Genomic DNA, 21,868 nt, shown 5'->3' with positions numbered 1-21,868 from the left:
GATGACCTGTTTGGAGCAGCGAAACCCTAGAATCCAAAGCTCTGATACCAAATGTTATGAAACCAGCTCAAGAAAAGATAGAAAAGAAAGATCAACGCCTTAGAATTCAGCCTCTTCGAGGGGGCAACCTCCTTTACATTACATAAATGAACAATTCTTGGATGATACAAATGAAAATACCTCCTTTCTATATATAGGAGTCTAAGTGGTCCCAATACAATCCAAGCCTACATAACAATAATATTGTAGGGCATAACAATAACAATAGTGGGCTTCTATGTGGCACAATAGTAACAATATGGGGGTAATAGGGGCACAACAGTATAAATAAGGGGTATAACTACAATAGTAATGGGGTAATCACTAGTATTATAGGGACCCAACACATATACTCATAGCCCTAGAAGTAATCCTGCAATTACCATTTTCCCATTCTACAATTAACTTGGAATTATCCTTTATCCAAGAAAAATTTATACCTCTTTCAACAAAATTTTTTAGCATGAAAAAAGTGCAAATATCTCTACTCTGTTATTAGTCTCAGCCCCATCTGCTACCTTTAAAGAAACAACATGGTTGTCTCCAATAATTATATTGTATCCTCCTCCATATTTTCTAGGAATACCTTGACAAACTCCATCAAAATAGCTCCATGCCTTACATTTATCAATCTCATAGTTTTTCAAATTTCATTGGTTGTTCGTCTTTATAGGTTTGAAAATACCTCGATAGGCATATATGACATGATGAACTCATGATACCCAACTAATAGGTGATATTTATGATATCCACTCAAAGATCTCCTCTTGCTAGCACAACAAAATTCCTATTCTATTTTCCTAAACACTAGAGCAAAGAACACACATCTAGCATTCTACCACCTGATTCTGCTCAAATGCAAATTTGAGCCTTGAGGAAAATTTGGCTACAACATGTAACTTCATTCAATCTTCACTGAAGCATAAATGGTCTATAAAAACCAGAAGCATGCATAGAAACCAACTGTACTTGTCAATACAAAGAAAGCATATGAGATAATTGTCATGTAGTCGAAGTACAGAATACCAAAGACAAGGTTCGTAATATCCATCTTGGTGAAGAAGTAGAATGTAGCCTACAGGAATAGGTAAAGTGCAGATGAGCCTGAAGTTAGATAAGCTCTCCACCACTAGTGGTAGTCCTCACTACACAACTGAAAGTATAGAGGACAATAGTGATCTTTACAGAAGTAACAATAATGATAACAAAGACAATGAACAGAAACCCAAAAATGTTATAAAATTGATGTAGCCAAATAGATGTTAAGATGAAGAATAATTCAATGAAAACTACACCAAAGGGTAATATGCCTCCAATGAGTACTAAGAAAACTGGCTGCATGTACCATGCTTGCTCTGGAATCTACCTGGGAATTTTATTTGTCTTAACAATATCTTCAATTATAGGTTTCTTATAGCCAAAGTAACTACCAACAAATACCAAAGACATAGATATCACAAACCATAAAAATACCAAAGTAGCCATTGTCCCAATTGGTACAGCACTAGAGGGCTCTTCACCTTAGATCAGTGCATTGAGGACAAGGAAAATGCCAAAAAAAATGCCAGTGAAGATGAACGCAGTCTTCAGTGTGTTTATTTTCCATTCTGTCCCCTTGAACTCTATATTGTGTCTATGAAGTTGAATTATTTTCCAATTGGGAAAAATTTCTTGATTAAATAAGAAAACATACAAAAACTAGGATACAAATTCTGCAAAAAGGGAGGTAAATCTTCTGGTACACTCTCGGATATTTGGTGAATACAGTGGCCCCTTGGGCATTAGAGAAATTCAACCTACAGGTTTCAAAATTCCAACTCTTTGCAAAGTCTTCAATTCTGTCCTTTATCCCCTCTTGCATTCTAAGTTCTAGTCTTCTTTAGTGTAACTGCTTTCCAAGAAGAGAAAGGAAGATGAGGTGTCTTGAGGAGGTTAGTCACCTTAGGTATGAAGGGTCTCAATTGTCTTAGAAAATAGTGTACTTTGTTGGCATTAATTTTCCATGAATTCCTACATTTATAAAAATTTGTCAGCTGTCTTATCTATAGTCATAAAGTGAAGATGTTATTATTGTATTTCCAAGTATTTATTCTGAATGCCATTTTTCATTCTGAAAATACTATCCACTCAATGAATGTATCAACATCCATTCAAAAATTGATTGATGGAATGCTTTATGAAGCAAATGACAAATGTTTTTTCATAGCTTGTTTGTCCATATGAATGCACCTTTGTTGCTCATCTTGTCATTTTAATTTGGAGCTGTTGCCCTTGACCTTTCTTTTTTGTTTCTACATAGGATATACCAACACTGAAGCTTGAAATAATGGAAAACAAATTTGTTCTTTTTTTTATTCTATTTATTGTTGTTAATATGGCCCTCATAGGTTCAGTGGCCAGATGGACTTGGAGCATTGAGAGAGGCAGGAGCTGCAGATCGGGAGCTGAAGGACCGGGCAGGTACAGGGTACGACCGAGAGGAGATGAGGGAGAATGCGACAACCATATGGTCAGAGTATCTTGTCTTGTACTAGTGGATGTATGAGGGCCATTATCCCTAGTACGGGAGCCCTAGAATTTTGTATTATATGTTGTTAGTATAACAAAGTTGGGTTGAAAAATTAAAAAGTTGTTTATGTTTTGTGCATATGTGATTTACTGCTTTATATTTACGCTGTGCAAAGTAGTTTATGGTTGAGATTCTTGATTTGGTAGCACCGGTGATTTGAATACTCTAACCTAGACCCAAGGTCGTGGAAATTCAATAGTGAAATTCTTTGCACTAAGGCGAAAGATTTTGTCATAAAAATCCCATAGAAGATATTTCTTCACGGTTGAATGGAACACTGAGTCCTTGCACAATCTGTCTGTAGCTGAGCATTTTGATTTTTTTGTAAGTTTACTATTTCTAACATCTCAGTGTATCAAGCACTGAGTCTCCTCTTGTAAGATCAATTGGCTTGTCATTTTGAAGTTGGAGGAGTGGATCTTGATGAGTTGCCTTATTTCTTATGATTTATCTTCCATCCATTAAAATACAGAGTGGTCATTGCCCTATGAATATACTTTCTTGATGTTTGACACCAATCCCAAGAGAAGGAAGGATAAGGATTTGACATACTTCCTTCCATATATTTTCCAACAGGAAGAGTTGCAGAATATTTAGAAATGAAAATACAAAAACCCATTCAATAGGTCACTTCCATCTACATTTTCCGTTGTGGAGCTAACTGGAATGTTAAAAACAATCTTCTCCAGTATTTGATGGTCACACCCTTTTGTATATAGGAATATTGATGCTCATCCTTGCCACAAGCTTGCAGGCCTCTTCTTGTCTTGACATATGAACTGTGATATTGATTTTTTGTCTTGCACATTAAATTTTGAATAAATCATAATTAGAGCTCATGGTATAGGGACAATGAGGAGTGGTGTTCCTTCCATTTGTAACTAGTTTTCTAGCTTGTAGGAAAGATGCTACATTAGTAGAGTGATCTACCTTCTAGTTTAGTCCTCTTAGCACATGGTATAAATCAATGAAATCAAACCTTTTTTTTCCTATTGTTTGATTCTTGAGATTATTCTTGCATGATTAAGAACCACTGGACTGGATAAATTTTGCATGTATCTCATAATAAGAGAAGAATCTCCTATGATGACCAGTTGATCAATTATTTTATGCCTCCCTAGACCCCACCCACAACTGTTTCTATTTCCGCCCAAGATCAAGGACATTCCCCCCCCCCCCCCCCCCACACTGGCCAATGGATTGCCCTTTGAGCATGTTGAGAAAGAGTATTTTTTTTAGATCTGTCATTTTTGGGATTCATCCTCATCCATTAAAATTTGCCATAATGAAAGGTATTATTATTGTTGTTAGTGTGTTTTTTTAACTGGTGACACTAATGCCTCAACCATAACCCCATGCTTCCCACTTACTTTATTGCGTGGGAGTCCATAATGGCCATTTGTGTAAGCTGGGGCATTCCTTAAGTTTTTCCTATTATTATAGGTGGACATGTGGTTAAATCTTATTGAATTTCCTTTGATGTCATGGAATGGGTGGTGTACACTATACTTACAACAATATTTTCTCATTTATCTTGAGACAACCATTTGTGAAAGATGTAATAATATTTTTTTCATAAGATGATGGCTTGACTTCTTAAAGCTTTAGAATCATGGGATGTTAGGTCCCTGTTATACTAGTGATTATCCCATTACTATTATAGTTGTATTCCTTATTAATATTTTTGCGCCCCTATTGTCCCCATATTGTTATTACTGTGCCCCATAGAATCCCTCTATTGTTATTTTTGTGGCTTTATATTATTATTGTTAGGTCGACTGGGTTATATTGTGACTCCTTAGACTCCTATATATAGAAAGGAGGTTTTGTCATTTGAATCATCCAAGAATTGTTCATTAATGTAATGTAAAGGAGGTTTCCCCCTCAAAGAGGCTGAATTGTAAGGCATTGATCTATCCATTCTATCTTTTTTTGAGCTGGTTTCATAACATTTGGTATCAGAAGTTTGGATTCTAGGGTTTCGCTGCTCCAAATAGGTGATCATGGAATTTTCACTATAAACTTTTTTCTGCGATGTTTCAGAAGCTAAAAAAAATACCCATTTGAGAAGAAATCGCACTGAACCTCGGGTCCAAATTTCAAATCTTTTTGTGCTATATTTTCGGAGATATGATCTGAGGAAGTTGGTCTTTTTGTAGACTCCTAAATTACATTCCAAACAGGTGACCTGTGGAAAATCGTCATAACTTTCTCTCTGAGCATCAGATTGAAATTTCATAAGAGGGCACAAAAAGAGGACAGACTGTAGTTTCTTGTATATATTTTTTAGAGAAAAATGTCGAAACAGTGACTCGTGGAATGTCGTACAAGTTCACTGAACTAGTCTAGAATCAGGTCACTGTGGGATATTTGGCATAACTCTTCCTTGGAGAATCCAATTTGGATCAGACTGGTGGCATTGGAAATAGGACACAGAGGAATACTGCAGGTCGTAATTTCAGAAATGGATGATCTGAAATTACAAAGATACATCAGAGGCAATATCGAGCTCCTACAAAGTGAAAAAAGGTGTGTAGATTTTTTTAAATTTTTTCTTAAGCTTGGTTTGAAAAATTATTTTGAAGAATTCAAAGGGCATAGTAGAGCATTATTATCGGTAAATGATGCCTCGAGGAAAGAAAATTCAAACACCTAGTAAGCAACCTGAAAATGCTAGCATGACTCATGAAGAAGAGGAAGAAATGCTACATGATATATCAAAATTGCAAGACCAACCGCAACAAATGTCACTCTCACAAAAGCTAACATAAGCTAAGATAAATGGAGTGGAATCTAAGATAAATGGTGTGGAATCTAAGATAAAGGGCATGGAAGCTAATATGAATGGAATGGAAGCTAAGATGGATGATTTGAAGATAGATTTGAAGACAGACATGGAAGATTTGAAGACAGATTTGACAAAGTTTCTACAAGAAATTCTTACTAATGGTGAAAGGGTAGTAAAGGAAACTCATGATGAGAATAAAAGAAATGTTAATCATGATTTAATAGACTATAATGTTGACCAAAGACCCACCATATTAAAAAAATCAATATTAGGAAGTTTGATGGCAAGGATCCTACAACATGGATATTACAAATGGAGCAATTTTTTGATCTCAATAATGTGCAAAACAACCAAAAGGTACGTATTGCAACTTTATATTTAGAACCAAATCAGTTTGTATGGTATCAATGGCTTTGCTCTCGTAAAAAAATTATCACTTGGGCAATTTTTACGGAAGAATTGACAACACATTATGAGGATACAAAAAGCAACACTTTTTTCAGCTAATTGATAAGTCTCAAACAAAAGGGTTCAATAATGGAGCACATTGAGGAGTTCCAAAAATTGAACATAAGGGTAAAAAATATTCCAGAGGAGCATAGGATTGATGTGTTCATAGGGAATTTAAAGGATAATGTCCAACATGATGTTCGCCTTTGGGAACCTGATTCATTAGAGAAGGCATTCAGGTTAGCAAGAAAAATGGAAAGCAAAATTATGGCAACCATGAAGCATACCAGTCACAACTATAAAGATGGAAGTGTTGTTGCCCCTAGTCTTCCACAACCTATAAGGTTGACACCACAACAATTGGAAGAAAAAAGAGCAAAAGGGCTTTGTTACAGTTGTGACAGCAAATACACTAAAGGTCATAAGTGTGCTGAGAAGAAATTATTCTACATCGATTGTGAAGAGGAAGAAGAAAAGGAGCAAGAAAGGTCAAAAGAAGAGGATATACTCCAGGAACAAAGCCTAGATAAAGAAGAAATGAATCTGACCATATCTTGTAATGCATTGGCTGGAATTACCACTCCTCAAACCATCAAGATAGAAGGACAAATCAAGAAGAAAAAGGTAATAGTGTTGATTGATTCCGGAAGTACCAACAATTTTATTCATTGTAAGATAGCAAAAGAATTAAATTGCTTCCTATATCCACCACCAGAGTGTCAAGTGATGGTTGCAAATGGAGGAACGATAAATTTCTCTGGAAAGTGCCATAATATCAAGTTATCCATGGGAGAATATGTATTGAATAGCCAAATGCTTTCCATTCCAATGGGAGGTGTTGATGTTGTACTAGGAGTCCAATGGCTACAATCCTTGGGTATAATAGCTTTTAATTTTCAAGAAATTTTCATGAAATTTTCTGTGGAAGGAAAGGAAATTGAATTAAGGGGTATTGCAGGGAAATCGGGAAAGATAATTGGCTCTAACAGTATGAAAAAGATTATAAAAAAGGAACAAAGAGATGTAATTGCACAATTATGTTCGCTAGATGTTTCCACATTGGAAACATCTATTTCTCCAAATCTCCAAAAAGCCTTGGACAATCATTCCAAGGTATTTGAGACTCCCAAAGGTCTCCCACCTGTTCGTGATCATGATCATGCTATTCATCTAATTCCAGGAAGTGTTCCTCTGAACATCAGGCAGTACAGATATCCCTATGCCCAAAAGAGTGAAATTGAACGTATGGTTGCAGAAATGCTAGAGTCGGGTATAATTCAACCTAGTCAAAGTTCTTTCTCTGCTCCAGTAGTATTGGTGCACAAGAAGGATGGATCATGGTGCATGTGTTCGGATTATAGGGAGCTCAACAAGCTCACTATTAAAGATAAGTTTCCCATTCCTATCACTGATGAATTACTGGACGCATTGCATGGATCAATTTACTTCACCAAGTTGGATCTTCATTCATGATATCATCAAATTAGAATGAAGACTGAAGACATTCCGAAAACAACATTTAGAACTCATGAGGGTCATTATGAATTTTTGGTCATGCCTTTTGGTCTTACCAATGCACCTTCTACATTTCAAGGTTTGATGAATTCCATTTTTAAACCCTTCCTTCGAAAATTTGTGTTAGTATTTCTTGATGATATACTAATCTACAGCAAGTTTTGGAAGGATCATGTTGAACATGTTGACAGGGTGCTACAACTATTGGAGGAAAAACAATTATATGCAAAAACATCCAAATGCTTCCTTGGAGTACAAGAGGTGGAATATCTGGGTCATATTGTATCTCATGAAGGAGTTAAGGTAGACCCTAGCAAAATTAAAGCCATTAAGGAATGGAAAATCCCCACATCCATAAAGCATTTGTGAGGATTTCTCGGGTTAACAGGGTATTATCGGAAGTTTGTTAAGAATTATGGGAGAATAGCAGCACCTCTAACAACATTATTGAAGAAAGATGCATTTTCATGGACTCCAGAAGCAACAAAGGCCTTCAAACATCTTAAAGAGGCAATGTGCCAAGCACCAGCCTTAGCTAAACCAGACTTCACAAAAACCTTTATTGTGGAATGTGATGCTTCAGGAAATGGAATTGGTGCTGTTTTAATGCAAGATGAAAGACCCATTGCTTTTGAAAGTCATCCAATCAAGGGAAAGTTTTTACACAAAGCTATTTATGTGAAGGAAATGTTGCAATACTCCATGCACTTAAGAAATGGTGACCCTACCTAATGGTAAGACATTTCAAGGTAAAAACGGATCATGATAGCTTTAAACACTTTTTAGAACAAAGATTATCCTCTGAAGAGCAACAAAAGTGGGTCACAAAGATGTTGGGTTATGAATTTGAAATCATCTACAAAAAAGGGAAGCAAAATGTGGTGGCAGATGCACTCTCAAGAAAGGATGAGGATGTGGAAGCATTGTTGTGTTCCATTTCTATTATCCAACTAGATTGGATAAACGAAGCAAGGGAGGAATGGAAGAATGATGAAGAAGTGTGGGCACTTATTCGAAAGTTACAACAAGATTCCAGTACATCTGATACATTTAGCTGGAAAAATGATTCGTTATGGTGCAAAGATCGCTTATACCTTTGTAAGAATTCCCAACTAAAACAAAATATTCTTATGGAATTGCACACTTCTCCCTTAGGAGGGCACTCAGGATTTCTAAAAACTTACCATAGGGTTAAGAAGGAATTTTTTTGGGATGGCCTTAAATCGGATATTCAAAATTTTGTGGTGGAATGTTTGGTTTGCCAACAAAATAAAGTTAAAACAATTAAGACACCGGGTCTATTACAACCTTTATCCATTCCAAGCCAACATTGGAAGGAAGTTTCAATGGATTTTATCACAGGTTTACCCAAGTCTGAGGGAAAGAGTGTCATCATGGTGGTAGTTGACAGACTTACCAAGTATGCATACTTTTGTGCATTATCACATCCATTTAAAGCCAGTACAGTTTCTACTGCATTTATGGAAATAATTCAAAAGCTACATGGAAACCCAAAGATTATTGTAAGTGACAAAGATCCCATTTTCACTGGAAATTTTTGGACAAAATTATTTTCTTGTCTTGGTACTCAGTTAGCTCATAGCTCATCTTATCATCCTCAATCTGATGGGCAAACTGAGATAGTAAACAAATGTTTGGAAGGATATCTTCGTTGCTTTGTATATGATAAACAGACACAATGGGTCAAATGGTTGCCTCTCGCTGAATGGCGGTCTAACACTTCCTTCCATATAGCAACAAAAATGACCCAATTTATGGCACTTTATGGATATCAGCCACCATCCATCACATCATATTTAAGAGAAAATTCTAAGGTTCAAGCAGTGGAACATCACATCGAACATCAACAACAAGTCCTCCAACTCTTAAAGGATAAGCTCGTGTTGGCACATAATAGAATGAAACAATAGGCAGATCAACATCGCAGTGAAAGAAATTTTGATGTAGGTGATTGGGTATTCGTACGGCTACAACCATATAAGAAAATGTCCCTCAAGCAAGCTAAGAAGGATAATAAATTATCACCAAAGTATTATGGTCCGTACAAGGTGTTGCAAAAGATTGGTACTATGGCTTACAAATTGGAGCTTCCTGCAACTTCTCGATTGCACCCAGTTTTCCATGTTTCATGTTTAAAGAAGGTTATAGGCGACAAGCTCCCAATTCAAACAATATTGCCAGAACTTGACGAGGAAGGAAAAATTATATTGGAACCGGAAGCAGTCACAGAAACAAGAACTCGACAGCTACAAAATCGATCAATTTCGGAGTATCTTATCAAGTGGAAGAACTTATCCGTTGAAGATTGCACATGGGAGGATGAAAATTTTATACAGAAGCATCCAGAACTACTAAAGCGTTGAGGACAACACTTTTTTGAAGGAGAGGGGCATGTTAGGTCCCTATTATACTAGTTATTACCCCATTACTATTATAGTTGTATCCCTTATTAATATTGTTGTGCCCCTATTGTCCCCATATTGTTATTATTGTGCCCCATAGAATCCCTATGTTGTTATTTTTGTGGCTTTATATTATTATTGGTAGGTCAACTGGGTTATATTGTGACTCCTTAGACTCCTATATATAGAAAGGAGGTTTTGTCATTTGAATCATCCAAGAATTGTTCATTTATGTAATGTAAAGGAGGTTGTCCCCTCGAAGTGGCTGAATTCTAAGGCGTTGATCTATCCATTCTTTTTTTGAGCTAGTTTCATAACATGGGATTTAGCAATGTTTATATAGCCATTGGTCATAAGACACTTTTGCTTGTTATTAATATGCTTGTCAATGCTCAACGTGTTGGTTGTTTTGTAAATATGAAACTACTACCATGCTATGATTTCCTCACCTAGAATCCAATGAATCCAAATGGATTTATGGGTGTTATTGTCACTTCCCATAAAGATTGTTGCCCACATATGGATAAATTCTAGAGCCCACCATGTGGCACAAATGATAGTCTCCTTGTAATTATGTTGGAAGATGATAAAGTGAGTATTCTATTCTTAAAAACATCATATTATGATGTAGTTACTTTGCAATCTGCTTGTTTTGAAATTCATTTGCTAGTTTTTTACACAATTTTTTATGTATGATTTTTGAAATTTCTACCATCATATGAATTTCATGAATAAAGGATTTCTTATTGTTGTTAAATAGATGACTATGCAAGAACTACCTCCAAATTCAACTATGGAGGATTTGCTAGACAAAATAGCTTATGGAAGTTCACGTTTTACACAATATGGTTTGCCACTACAAGAGGAGTTGAGGCATTTGAGCCATATACTTTGGAAATGTTTCTAGTAGGGATTCCTATGGTTTTTAATTTGTGATTATTTCACCTCATGGTTATTTTGGGCAAGAAAATGTTTTAGAAATGCTAGACAAAACAATGGTGGACAGGTAAAATCTGCAAAATGTATCCCTACATTTGAATCTTGCAAAAAAAGAATATGATTGTTATCATTTAACTTATCCATATCTCTTGGAGCCCAAAAATCCATTTTCTTTGGATAAGATTTATCTATAACCTCAGAAGAAACCCTATTATAAGTTGAATGACCATTATTTCCTCTTGAGTCTTGAGAAATTACAATGGAATGAAAATAGGTGAGGACCAGATCCAAGTTTACCATGTCAGAACCTAGGTTCATGAAGATGATGATCTTGGTTTGAAGATATCCACTATACAAACTAGGACCACCCATACTTATCATTGCCATCTGTCTTTCATCATCAAGACTAACATATGTAGGTTTTAACCACATACAGGAATTACCTGCATATGAATTCGAAAACACAGAAAATAAAAAATGCGAGAGAATATCACATAAAACACATATACACAGAGATTTCCCCTTGATCCAAAAACCGAGACTACCAGCTTGATTTTTCATTATTTTCCTTTCAATGTTATTGTTAGGATTCCAAGAAACTCTCCTAGGTTGTAGCTCGGAAATGCCTGGTAACATATAAATTCAACTATTGTTGCATTGGATGAATGGAAGGAATGATGCTTGTCCAAGCCAGATAACCAATTCTACTTTGTTTCACTCCAGACATGTGTTAACACCCCTAGAATACAAGGCTTTAGACCACCAACTACTCACAGTTCAAAGATTGGGTAAGTATGGAGAATACTGACTACACCAGCAGATGCACAAGACCATGTGATGGCCAGCTGCAACCAGTAAAGAAGTCTGCAAATCTAATCTACTAATGCAAAGATAGGATGACAACTCTCCTACATTAAATAGAAAGAAACCTGGACCACCTATTCAATGATGCATACAAGATTTTAACACAGGGATAGGATGACAACTATTCTAATCCTAAACATCAAGAGCTCAAAAATACAGCAAATCAGGCATAGCTTGGAAGAGAAGAAAATGGAAAGTGAGCAGTTAACAGCAAAAGAAGCTTGTATTAGCTGAAAATGAAGAGGAGACGCTGCAAGTGACAAAATATCTACAGTCTCTAGAAGTTGAACCTTATACCAAATGCCAACCTATCAACCTTGATTACATCTTTCTTTTGGGTATTTATAGAGTTTACATTGCAATGGAACTTAGCCATTTGGTATGGAGGGGTCATAATTGGCCACCAATTGCATTTAATGGCCTGATGGAGTCTCTAACTGTGTTTGCTTGCTTCAGTGGATGAATTCGATCTGCTCAGGTGCTCTGCTGTCCTCTTAGGTAGTTGGAGTGTTCATACCAATGGGGTTCCATAACTGATAAATGTAGTTACTGGGTCATGCTTGTCCTTTTTCTCCTTGGCCATACTGTCTGTTTAAACATGGTTGTTGAGGATTTACTGTGACTGGTACTGGCAAGCTGGTCACCTTCCTCCTTCGGACAAATGGAGTGGTCAAAGGATGTGGAGTGCATGGGTGAATGGATGGTCGAGATGATAGGGAAGGATGACCATCGGATCGGGAGAATAGATGGTAGAGATGGCTCGACAGAGGATATCGAATGAGGTGGGAGCGGGATGAATGTGGGCTGTTAGATCTTAGGTGGATAGATCAGACGGTGATTAGGCGGTGGAGTTGCATAGGAGTTTAACGGGCGAGCGGATAGGTTAGGCAGTAAATGGTATTGATTGCACTGCCTTCGGGCATAAAGCAGTAAAAGGACAAGACCGAGCGATTCCACTCAGTGCTTGACACATAGTAGCGGATGAGAGAGGAAAAATGCTCTCATCACGTGCTAACATTCGATTACATCATGGGCGCGATAAGTGTGAAGGTCGTCAGATCTCTTTGGAGGTGATCAGACGGTTGGGAAATGAGCGCGCGAGTTGCTTTATCGGGTGCGACGGGGGCTGTTAGATTCAGCGGGGAATGATGAAGGGTTTTAAAAAGCACACGAGGGCGTATGGAAGGGTTTTATGAGGGTTTGGGCTTTTGGCGCTTGGGGCTAAGGCCAAAGGGGTTAATTTGTTGGGTTTTGTGAGAAAAAGAGAGGAATGGAGGTGGCGGAGAGGAAGCGGGGTGGAAGAAAAAGGAGGGATGACCAATTGCGAGCCTTCTTTTGGGCACAGACCAATAAACTAGGCTTTCATTTGACCTTAGAAAAACATCGTTATATAACAGAGCTAACACTGGCTCCTTCTGGGGATGAGATCCTCCCTGTGAGGTCTTAAGAACCGTAGACCACTACCTTCTACATCAAAACAAGATTAAAAACATTGCCTAGTATTCCATTGGGCATGGAGTCTAATTAAGTCTACACTAAAACTTTTAAAATAACATATTTACAACATTAAGGCCTGAAAAACTTAAACAACATAAATTTTCAAAAACTGCCCATTTACTGGGCCACCAAAATTGTTTCCCCTGCTCTTGTTTAATATGCATGTTAGCTGATTCATCAAAGACTTGCAAAATCGGGTTGATTTGATCATCTACCCCAAAAAGTTTGGGGCATTTGACCTTATCAGGTATAGATGGTTTATATTTCACCCCCTCTCTGTATGCTCTCATCCTTGGATGTTCTTCGTGGAAGCTTTTGTACACCTGCTGAATAACAATGGCTGCTATGTACTTGACTGTGTCCTTTGTGGCTTGCACAATTAATATGAATGGTGGACCAATGTATTCTTGTGTGGGGGACACAAAGACTTCACCTGCTCCTGCATCTTTCTTAGAACGAGCCCCATCCAAGGAGGTGTCCCAAAATTGTGCACCTTCTTTCTCTAAGATCTAGCAAACTACCCTTTCAGACTGTGTGGAGGCCGACTGGGCAAGCTTCGTAATATCAAGACTGAGATTATCCATGTCAGCCTTGGGCATTGAATTATGGCTGGCCTCAGTGCTTAGGGGGCAGTTATGAGGGATTGTCTCTTGAACAGATAGAGAAATATAAGATGATGGGGAACTGACTTCACCCTTTTTAATCACTGGGCTGGGGATAACAGTAGGTTGGTCAATTTGCAGATTTGCATAGTCATTAGAAGCTTGGCTGACTTTAGGCTCAGGCTCTTCAAGGATAGATTTCTTGAAGGACTCTTTCTTCACTAGTTCAATCAGGGTCATGGGTATTCTTGGCTTCTGAATTTCTGATTGAAAACTAAAACAAGAAGGGGAACCTTCAAGGCCTCTTACCTCTATGGCTGGAACTTTGAGGATGATGGGATCTGCTGCTATTTGCTTTTGCTTACAAGCTTGTTGTTCTGCAGGGACAACAAAATTATGAGCAGGGCCTTTGGATAATGACTTCTCATAGGCAGCTTTGGTTAAGAAAGGGGCACTGCCCTTGTCTTCCATACCATGGACCTCTTCCTCCTCTTCAAATTGCTCTTCTTCCATGACTGTATCTTGAAAAAGGGTCTTCACCCTTTGGTCTTTGTTTGCATCTTTGTTTCTTTGCAAAATCTGAAACTGCTCCTTTGCTCCTTTATATGGATTTGGATTTGGAAGAGCAAAGGTATAAGGAGCTTGTCCTTTCCCTGAATTTTGTTCAACCCTTAATTTGGAAACTTCAGAGGCTAATGACTATCATCCTGGACATTTTTCGATCTTAGGATCTGAGGATGATGAGAGCTCACCCCTCTGTCTTCTCCTATCAGCATTACCTTTGAGCCTTTTTGCAACCATGATGTTTGATTCTACTTCCAGGGCTGCATCTTGTATATCAGCCAAAGAAGCACATCTTCTCTCCCTTAGTAGTAAACAGAAATGAGAATCGAAGGCATTGGTATAAGTAAGCTTAGCAGAAGTAGGGGTGGGTTTCACTTTAGCTGGTATTCTGCTGTACATGTGGTTAAATCTCTTATTGAAATCAGATAGCAGCTCACCATTTTCCCTCTGCAAGTTCCCAAATTCAGTATAATAATAGAGCATATCTTTCTTATCCCCCCAATGCTTTAGGAACACATCATCTAAGGCCTCAATGTCTGCTATGGACCTAGGTGTTAATTCTCTGAACCATTTTCTAGCCTCTCCATCTAGGCTTTGGACAAATACCCTCATCCACACATCATCTTAGCTGATATCTAGATTATATGCATAGCTATAAAGGGACTCAAGGTGTTCTTCTGCCATTGCTCCCTCTGTACCAGTGAACTTAGGCATGTATTTCTGGTATTCCCCTACAGGCATGGAATTCAAAGGAATAGGCAAGGCCAGGGGTCCATACCTAGCAGCTATGATTCTTTCCATTTTGGTGGGTGCTTGTGGGCTTGCGATGACTAGGGTAGATGAAAGGGTACAAGTCGTTTGGATGATAAAAGGCTGAGAAATAAATGACAGGGCAGAAGGGAACTGATGGACTGGGAGGGAGGTTTTCTTTGGACTGGGATCCAAAGGGGAAACTTATGGAACAAGGAGATTTATGAATCTCTGAGGGTATTTCTTCAATGGCATTGCCAGGCTGTATATCTTCAAAATGAACATGCTCAGTTACAAGCCTCTCTTGTAGAGATACATAAGATTGTTTAGGCTTACCTGATTCTAATGCTCCTTTCTAAATGATATTTTTCTGCTTGATAATCCTCTCAGGGTCAGGCACTGGATCAGCGGGTGATTTCTGAGGATTTCTCCACATATGCCTCACAAAATGAGCCAGAATTGTGATGTGGAGTCGCAAAAAGGTTGGTCCTCCAGTAGAGTCGCAAGATAGATGATTACAACCAAAAATGTGTCTAGACTTTGTCTATCATCAAAGCTAGATTTGTGTTGTTCTCCCAGGGAAGCTAAGCTTCAATCTCCTCTCCCCGGCAACGGCGCCAATTATGTTAGGATTCCAAGAAACTCTCCTAGGTTGTAGCTCGGAGATGCCTGGTAACATATAGATTCAACTATTGTTGCATTGGACGAATGGAAGGAATGATGCTTGTCCAAGCCAGATAACCACTTCTACTTTGTTTCACTCCAGACATGCTTGAACACCCCTAGACTACAAGGCTTTAGACCACCAACTACTCACAGTTCAAAGATTGGGTGAATATGGAGAATACTGACTACACCAACAGATGCATAAGACCATGTAATGGCCGGTTGCAACTAGTAAAGAAGTCTGCAAATCTAATCTACTAATGCAAAGACAGGATGACAACTCTCCTGCATTAAATAGAAAGAAACCTGGACCACCTATTCAATGATGCATACAAGATTTTAACATAGAGATAGGATGACAGCTATTCTAATGCTAAACATCAAGAGCTCAAGAATAAAGCAAATCAGGCACAACTTGGAAGAGAAGAAAATGGAAAGTGAGCAGTTAACATCAAAAGAAGCTTGTATTAGCTGAAAATGAAGAGGAGACATTGCAAGTGACAAAATATATACAGTCTCTAGAAGTTGAACCTTACACCAAATGCCAACCTATCAACCCTAATTACATCTTTCTTTTGGGTATTTATAGAGTTTACATTGCAATGACACTTGGCCATTTGGTATGGAGGGGTCATAATTGGCCACCAACTGCATTTAACGGCCTGATGGAGTCTCTGACTGTGTTTTCTTGCTTTAGTGGATGAATCCGATCTACTCAAGTGCTCTGCTGTCCTCTTAGGCAGTTGGAGTGTTCGTACCAGTGGGGTTCCATAACTGATAAATGCAGTTACTGGGTCATGCTTGTCCTTTTTCTCCTTGGCCATACTGTCTGTTTAAACATGGTTGTTGAGGATTTACTGTGACTAGTACTGGCAAGCTGGTCGCCTTCCTCCTTCGGACAAACAGAGTGGTCAAAGGACATGGAGTGCATGGGTGAATGGACGGTCGAGATGATAGGGGAGGATGACTGTCAGATCGGGAGAATAGACGGCAGAGATGGCTCGACGGAGGATATCGGACGAGGTGGGAGTGGGATGAATGTGGGCCATTAGATCTTAGGTGGATAGATCAGACGGTGATCAGGTGGTGGAGTTGCACGGGAGTTTAACGGGCGGGTGGATAGGTTAGGTGGTAAACGGTATTGATCGCACTGCCTTCAGGCATAAAGTGGTAAAAGGATAAGACTGAGTGATTTCACTCAGTGCTTGACACGTAGTAATGGATGAGAGAGAAAAACCACTCTCATCGTGTGCTAACGTTTGATTACATCATGGGAATGATAAGTGCGAAGGTCGTCAGATCTCTTCGGAGGTGATCAGATGGTTGGGAAATGAGTGAGCGGGTTGCTTTATCGGGCGCGATGGGGGTCGTTAGATTTGGCGGGGAATGATGAAGGGTTTTAACAAGCACGCTAGGGCATATGGAAGGGTTTTATGAGGGTTTAGGATTTTGGCGCTTGGGGCTAAGGCCAAAGGGGGTAATTTGTCGGGTTTTGTGAGAAAAAGAGAGGAATGGAGGTGGCGGAGAGGAAGCGGGGTGGAAGTAAAAGGAGGGATGACCAATTGCAAGCCTTCTTTTGGGCACAGACCAAAAAACTAGGCTTTCCTCTGACCTTAGAAAATCATCGTTATATAACAGAGCTAACAGTTATAATACATATTTTGTTATGAAACCAGCTCAAGAAAAGATAGAAAAGAAAGATCAACGCCTTAGAATTCACCCTCTTCGAGGGGGCAACCTCCTTTACATTACATAAATGAACAATTCTTGGATGATACAAATGACAAAACCTCCTTTCTATATATAGGAGTCTAAGGAGTCACAATATAATCTAGCCGACCTAACAATAATAATATAAAGCCACAAAAAATAACAATAGAGGGATTCTATGGGGCACAGAAATAACAATATGGGGGTAATAGGGGCACAACAATATAAATAAGGGGTATAACTACAATAGTAATGGGGTAATCACTAGTATTATAGGGACCCAACATGCCCCTCTCCTTCAAAAAAGTGTTGTCCTCAACGCTTGAGCAGTTCTGGATACTTCTGCATAAAATTATCATCCTCCCATGTGGAATCTTCAGCGGATAAGTTCTTCCACTTGATAAGATACTCTGAAATTGATCGATTTCGTAGCTGTCGAGTTCTTGTTTCTGTGACTGCTTCCGGTTCCAATATAATTTTTCATTCCTCGTCAAGTTCTGGCAATATTGTTTGAACTGGGAGCTTGTCGCCTATAACCTTCTTTAAACATGAAACATGGAAAACTGGGTGCAATCGAGAAGCTGCAGGAAGCTCCAATTTGTATGCCATAGTACCAATCTTTTCCAACACCTTGTACGGACCATAATACTTTGGTGATAATTTATTATCCTTCTTAGCTTGCTTTAGGGACATTTGCTTATATGGTTGTAGCCGTAGGAATACCAATCACCTACATCAAAACTTCTTTCACTGCGATGTTGATCTGCCTGTTGTTTCATTCTATTTTGTGCCAACACGAGGTTATCCTTTAAGAGTTGGAGGACTTGTTGTTGATGTTCGATGTGATGTTCCACTGCTTGAACCTTAGAATTTTCTCTTAAATATGATGGATGGTGGTTGGTACCCATAAAGTGCCATAAATGGGGTCATTTTTGTTGTTGTATGGAAGGAAGTGTTATACCACCATTCAGCCAGAGGCAACCATTTGACCCATTGTGTCTGTTTATCAGATACAAAGCAACGAAGATATCCTTCCAAACATTTGTTTACTATCTCAGTTTGCCCATCAGATTGAGGATGATAAGATGAGCTATGAGCTAACTGAGTACCAAGACAAGAAAATAATTCTGTCCAAAAATTTCCAGTGAAAATGGGATCTCTGTCACTTACAATAATCTTTGGGTTTCCATGTAGCTTTTGAACTGTTTCCATAAATGCAGTAGAAACTGTACTGGCTTTAAATGGATGTGATAATGCACAAAAGTGTGCATACTTGGTAAGTCTGTCAACTACCACCATGATGACACTCTTTCCCTCAGACTTGGGTAAACCTGTGATAAAATCCATTGAAACCTCCTCCCAACGTTGGCTTGGAATGGATAAAGGTTGTAATAGACCCGGTGTCTTAATTGTTTCAACTTTATTTTGTTGGCAAACCAAACATTCCGCCACAAACTTTTGAATATTTGATTTAAGGCCATCCCAAAAAAATTCCTTCTTAACCCTGTGGTAAGTTTTTAAAAATCCTGAGTGCCCTCCTAAGGGAGAAGTGTGCAATTCCATAAGAATCTTTTGTTTTAGCTGGGAATTCTTACAGAGGTATAAGCGATCTTTGTACCATAACGAATCATTTTTCCAGCTAAATGTATCAGAAGTACTGGAATCTTGTTGTAGCTTTCGAATAAGTGCCCACACTTCTTCGTCATTCTTCCATTCCTCCTTTGCTTCGTTTATCCAATCTGGTTGGATAATAGAAATGGCACACAACAATGCTTCCATATCCTCATCCTTTCTTGAGAGTGCATCTGCCACCACATTTTGCTTCCCTTTTTTGTAGATGATTTCAAAGTCATAACCCAACATCTTTGTGACCCACTTTTGTTGCTCTTCAGAGGATAATCTTTGTTCTAAAAAGTATTTAAGGCTATCATGATCCGTTTTTACCTTGAAGTGTCTTCCCATTAGGTAGGGTCGCCATTTCTTAAGTGCATGGAGTATTGCCAACATTTCCTTCTCATAAATAGCTTTGCTTAAAACTTTCCCTTGATTGGACGACTTTCAAAAGCAATGGGTCTTTCATCTTGCATTAGAACAACACCAATTCCATTTCCTGAAGCATCACATTCCACAATAAAGGTTTTTGTGAAGTCCGGTGTAGCTAAGACCGGTGCTTGGCACATTGCCTCTTTAAGATGTTTAAAGGCCTTTGTTGCTTCCGGAGTCCATGAAAATGAATCTTTCTTCAATAATGTTGTTAGAGGTGCTGCTATTCTCCCATAATTCTTAACAAACTTGCGATAATACCCTGTCAACCCAAGAAATCCTCGCAGATGCTTTATGGATGTGGGGATTTTCCATTCCTTAATGGCTTTAATTTTGCTAGGGTCTACCTTAACTCCTTCATGAGATACAATATGACCCAAATATTCCACCTCCTGGACTCCAAAGAAACATTTGGATCTTTTTGCATATAATTGTTTCTCCTCCAATAGTTGTAGCACCTTGTCAACATGTTCAACATGATCCTTCCAAGACTTGCTGTAGATTAGTATATCATCAAAAAATACTAACACAAATTTTCTAAGGAATGGTTTGAAAATTGAATTCATCAAACCTTGAAATGTTGAAGGTGCATTGGTAAGGCCAAAAGGCATGACCAAAAATTCATAATGACCCTCATGAGTTCTAAATGCCGTTTTCGGAATGTCTTCAATCTTCATTCTGATTTGATGATATCCCGAACGAAGATCCAACTTGGTGAAGTAAATTGATCCATGCAATTCATCCAGTAATTCATCAATGACAGGAATGGGGAACTTATCTTTAATAGTGAGCTTGTTGAGCTCCCTATAATCTGGACACATGCGCCATGATCCATCCTTCTTGTGCACCAATACTACTGGAGCTGAGAAAGAACTTTGACTCGGTTGAATTATACCAGCCTCTAGCATTTCTGCAACCATACGTTCAATTTCACTTTTTTGGACATAGGGATATCTGTACGGCCTGATGTTTGGAGGAACACTTCCTGGAATCAGATGAATAGCATGATCATGATCACGCATAGGTGGGAGACCTTTGGGAGTCTCAAATACCTTGGAATGATTGTCCAGGACTTTTTGGAGATCTGGAGAAATAGATGATTCCAATGTGGAAACATCTAGCGAACATAATTGTGCAATTACACCTCTTTGCTCCTTTTTTAGAAGCTTTGTCATGCCATTAGAGCTGATTATCTTTCCTGGTTTCCCTGCAATACCCCTTAATTCAACTTCCTTTCCTTCCACAGAAAATTTCATGAAAAGTTCTTGAAAATTAAAAGCTATTGTACCCAAGGATTGTAGCCATTGGACTCCTAGTACAACATCAGCACCTCCCATTGGAATGGAAAGCATTGGGCTAGTCAATACATATTCTCCCATGGATAGCTTGATATTATGGCACTTTCCAGAACAATTTATTGTTCCTCCATTTGCAATCATCACTTGACACTCTGGTGCTGGATATAGGAAGCAATTCAATTCTTTTGCTACCCTACAATGAATAAAATTGTGGGTGCTTCCTGAATCAATCAACACTATTACCTTTTCTTCTTGATTTGTCCTTCTATCTTGATGGTTTGAGGAGTGGTAATTCCCGCCAATGCATTACAAGATATGGTCGGATTTATTTGTTCTTCATCTAGGCTTTGTTCCTGGAATATATCATCTTCTTTTGACCTTTCTTGCTCCTTTTCTTCTTCCTCTTCACAATCTATGTAGAATAATTTCTTCTCAGCACACTTATGACCTTTTGTGTATTTTCTATCACAATTGTAACAAAGCCCTTTTGCTCTTTTTTCTTCCAATTGTTGTGGTGTCAACCTTGTAGGTTGTGGAAGACTATGGGCAACAACACTTCCGTCTTTATAGTTGTGAATGGTATGCTTCCTAGTTGCCATAATTTTGCTTTCCATTTTTCTTGCTAACCTGAATGCCTTCTCTAATGAATCAGGTTCCCAAAGGCGCACATCATGTTGGATATTATCCTTTAAAGACCCTATGAACACATCAATCCTATGCTCCTCTGGAATATCTTTTACCCTTATGTTCAATTTTTGGAACTCCTCAATGTGCTCCATTATTGAACCCTTTTGTTTGAGACTTATCAATTGGCTAAAAAAAGTGTTGCTTTTTGTATCCTCATAATGTGCTATCAATTCTTCCGTAAAAATTGCCCAAGTGATAAGTTGTTTACGAGAACAAAGCCATTGATACCATACAAACTGATTTGGTTCCAAATATAAAGTTGCCATACGTACCTTTTGTGTGTTTTGCACATTATTGAGATCGAAGAATTGCTCCATCTGTAATATCCATGTGGCGGGATCTTTGCCATCAAACTTCCTCATATCGATTTTTGGAATATGGTGGGTCTTCGATCCAACATTAGAGTCTATGAAATAATGATTAACATTTCTTTTGTTCACATCATGAGTTTCCTTTACAACCTT

Source organism: Pinus tabuliformis, chromosome 9, assembly GCF_031772625.1.
Source record: "Pinus tabuliformis cultivar Carrire ecotype Pingquan chromosome 9, CPIR1, whole genome shotgun sequence".
Lineage (NCBI taxonomy): Eukaryota > Viridiplantae > Streptophyta > Pinopsida > Pinales > Pinaceae > Pinus > Pinus tabuliformis.
This window is presented reverse-complemented; position numbering follows the sequence as displayed.